The following is a 4,160-nucleotide window of genomic DNA, read 5'->3' on the forward strand; positions in this document are numbered from 1 at the left end:
TTTTCAAAACAATAACTTGGCATTTCTGACATAAAAAAATGTCTTACAGAAATGAAATGCCAAAGTTTTAAAAATTTACATGACTTATCACTTGAAGAACATAAAGATGCATAACATTTCCAACCATTTGTTAGAACATGAAAATATCTTATAGAATTTGTTGAAAATCAATGAAATCAAAATAGTTGGTGGATTTCACAACTCACATGGAGTCAATTTTTAATGAGTTCATATTATTCCCCAAAGATTTTATGAAGGCATGTTTAAGAACATCAAGCTTTCTTAACATCTAAACAATTATTATTATCTCCAATAAGTTACTAACATAAATATAGCAGCAACTGAACAACATTATAATTGTAAGTAAGAACTGCTCAATTTTGAAATACAATTACTGCTCAATTTTGAAATACAATTGATTCTTCATCTTAAAACAAAATACCAGAAGAAACTTCAATCAACTTCAACTAACAAGTCAAACTCTTTACAAAACACGTGCCTAGTATCTATTCCCAAATCCACCTGCAAGAAACACAATAGCATTTTAGAAACCTCATGTGCAGTACACCCAACTTTTTGAAATATAACATTACTATTATGTTTGTCAAAGAAACCTACGGCCAAATGAATGAACCAGAGATTATGCCTAAAAAAACATTCATCGCTATAACATATACCATCATTTTAATAGTTAGTATAGTCTTACTGCTAAACTTGCAAGTTACTAGAATTTCTTTTCTAACTAGGCTGAATATCGACATATAAGACAACCCAAGGTAACACAAAATGATATTTTCGCCAAAAAGGAATGCTAACTAACCTCATAAGCATTTATATCCGAGAAAAGAACCTGCAAAAGTATAAGAATTCTTTTAGATTGTATTAGAAGAATAACTACATACGAAAATGGCAGCATTTTGACAGGCATCACTTAGCATGAGATTGCTCAAAAAATTCCTGAATCTGTTTATTCTTTCCAAGCTCCACTTTTCCTACTTCAGCACCGACCGAAACTAACTGAAGTTGAAATCATAAAATGAATTAAGACATCTTAAGCATTCATTTGAAAAAGGGAAAAAGGTGTTTAACGGATTGTCATCGTACCTCCCCCATCAAGTACCTCTCCCATCAAGTACCTCTCAAACTTGACAGCTAATTTGGGCAACAAAACTCTACCAGCTGATTTCTGTGGTATAAAAATTGCAATTCATTTTCTCAACAATTGACAACAGTAGGGGGACAAAACAGAAGAGATTCATCACATGAGACTAGCACAAAGCAGAAAATCTCTCAAAGGGAGCCTAATGATTTACAAGATTATACACCATAGCTTAGAAATGTGCATTCATCCACCCATAGGTCATCATGTAGATATACTTCTATGCCTAAAGTGATTCACTGAGTTAATGTCAATAGTTAACAAGATACAAACTCAGTTAATAAAACTACTTAACGATCTAAATATAGAGTAGTGAAACCAACATCAATTAAGAATAGCAAACTTATGTAACTCAACCTTCATATAAACTCAGAGAACAGGGAATGGAATTGAAAAACAACAAAGATAAAAAATAAAAATAAAAACCCTTCAACATCATCATTGCCTTTTGAAGGCAAAAGTTTGTCACAAGAAAAGTCAGAAAAAAGAAATAAGCCCCATCCCGTTAAAAAAATCAAGCAATCAATTTTTGTAAGATTTTTTTTTCTTGTTTCATCATAAACTAGAGATTGAAATATTCCAATACAATATTAAGAGCTAAAAAACCTGATTCTTTCACAAGCCAAAACAGTCGCAGAAAACAACTAACCTAAGCATAAGGAACAATTAAAGAGAAGAAGAGAACAACTAAAACAGTCGCAGAAGAAAAGAAGCTCACTGATGGAAGAATTAAAGAGGAACAACCTAAAATGGGAAAAAAAAGGAAAAAAAAATTAAATTTAGAGTTAAAATGAGAATATGAGATTAGGAGAGTAGAAAGAGAGAGAGAGAGAGCAGCAACAATTGAAGAAAATGGAAGAATTGAAGAAAATAAAAGAGAAGAGAACCAGAGAAAAAAAATTTGAAAGAGAAAATGAAGAAAAAATTAGCATTCTACCGTGTGTTTTGGGAGAAGAGAAATGGAGAATAAAAATGTAAATAGCTAGCCAAAAACACTTTTGGCTTTTCCATATGAAGAAAAACACTTTTTTTAAGTTAAAATTTTCACTCAATCAGTGTTTATTTAGTAGTTCTTTGGAGTGAAAGGTGTTTTTTTGAGGAAAAAATCATTCTCAAAAGCAAAGCTGAACCGGCCGTAACTAGTAATGAAAAAATACAAAACCCATGTAGGAACTAATAAAAGGGATTTTTTTTTTGAATTAAATTGAAGAAAAAAAAATAAGAAGATGAAGAATAGAACCATTCAATATATTTTGTACTTTAAAATTAAATTAAATTTTTATTTTTCAATTTTAATATATTTTAAATTTTATTTAGAATATAGTATTAATTATATATCTCTATTTTCTTATTATGTTGAAATATTTTTATTTTTAATATATAATATAAAAAATTTCGCATGATGTTATTGTGATATTATCATTACTACTTGTTATAGTTTTAGAGTGTCAAGGTATCTTATATTTGTTCGTATTGCAAAAAAAAAAAAAAAAGGAGGAAGAAGTTGGATATTAAGTTGCAATAGGAATGTAATGCATGATATGTTTTTATTGGATATCATATATATTTTGGATGAAGTGAAATAAAATTGATAGTTTAAATATTATTTTAATAAAAAATTCTTTTATGTAATTTAAATACGAAAATATTAATTTTATAATTAAGACTATCTTTGTTTTATTGAAAATAGCTTTCGAAAATATTTTATATACTTTTCCATGTTTGTTTAATAGAAAATAGTTTGGTCAATGAAAATGACTTACAGTCAATGTAAAATAAATCTTTTATAGTTGATTTTATTTTTATATAAAATTAACTATAAATTTTATTTTATTTTAAAATATTTAAAATTAATAAACTATTAATATAAAATATTATAATTTTCAATATTATTAAACATACCTATTTAATTATCTATATCTAATCATATAATAATAAATTATTTATTATTTCAATTTATTTTAATAATAAATTTTAAAAATAATAATTTTAAATAATATTCTTAATATATTATTAAAATATTCAATATTAATATTTTAATATTAAATATTTTATTACCATTATAAATATATTAATAATAAATGTTTTGTAGTATAAAGATTAAAATAAGCCATAAGTCTATGTACTCTTCCTATATTTAGAATTTAGTCTCTGTATTTTTATTTTCAAGAATTTAGTCCTCTACTTTTCAAATTTAAAAATCAAGTCCAATTATTAACATTGTTAAATTTTTATGTCACATCTTTAAATAAAAAATACTCGGTATTTATGTAACTAAGAAAATCATGTTATAATAAAGATGATTGTAATAAAATATTTTTAATAACGCTAACAACTAAACCTCAATTTTAATATATAAAAAGTAGGACTAACCCAAAATAAAAGTACATGGACTAAATTTCAAATTTACTGAAGAGTATAAAACTTATGTCATATTTTAACCTAGTATAAAAATATGAATATTTTAATTATATAAATATAAGTATTTGTTTAAATAATGCTTAGCTACATTTTTCCTTACAACTCTAATATGTCAATATGTACTCTCATATATGTAATTTAAATTAAGTTTTAATTAAGCATTATTTATTATTAAGTTTATATATGACATTGATTTTTATAAAATATTTTTATTATAAAATAAATTTCGATTATGAAAAGAAAATTGCACTATAATATTTTATAACAAATATATTTATATCGTGTTTGCTTTACAAAGAGCAAGTAAAATATTAATTTATAGATATAAAATAAATTCAATTAAATAATTTAAAAATAAAAATCTTAAATGTGTATTTTATAAAATTGAAAATAATTTTATAAAATATTTTTAAAAATCTGTCAAATAGCAAAAAAAATTATATAAATTTATCCAAATGCAAAAAAAATAATAATAATAAGTTTTTCGGAGAAATAATTCATTTTCCTGAAATGATTTTACTCAAATCATTTTCGTAAAATATAAATATTATTTAAGTTGAGAGGTGCCAAATTTAGGGAA

At 24.6% G+C, this 4,160-nt stretch overlaps 1 long non-coding RNA gene across 7 annotated transcripts; it reads right to left on the reverse strand.

Moving 5' to 3' along the window:
• Positions 1 to 332: 332 nt before the first annotated feature.
• On the reverse strand, positions 333 to 2,289 carry LOC128042339 (uncharacterized). 7 transcript variants are annotated; one of them, XR_008197594.1, is made up of 5 exons: positions 2,097 to 2,289; positions 1,809 to 1,903; positions 1,105 to 1,186; positions 821 to 1,017; positions 333 to 522 (listed from the first exon to the last, which is right to left on the reverse strand). It is a non-coding gene; the product is annotated as an uncharacterized LOC128042339 (long non-coding RNA). The 7 variants fall into 7 exon arrangements; XR_008197596.1 differs by having other exon boundaries at positions 2,047 to 2,098; XR_008197595.1 differs by lacking the exon at positions 1,809 to 1,903.
• Positions 2,290 to 4,160: the final 1,871 nt, after the last annotated feature.

Source organism: Gossypium raimondii, chromosome 7 (assembly GCF_025698545.1).
Source record: "Gossypium raimondii isolate GPD5lz chromosome 7, ASM2569854v1, whole genome shotgun sequence".
NCBI classification, from domain to species: Eukaryota; Viridiplantae; Streptophyta; class Magnoliopsida; order Malvales; family Malvaceae; genus Gossypium; species Gossypium raimondii.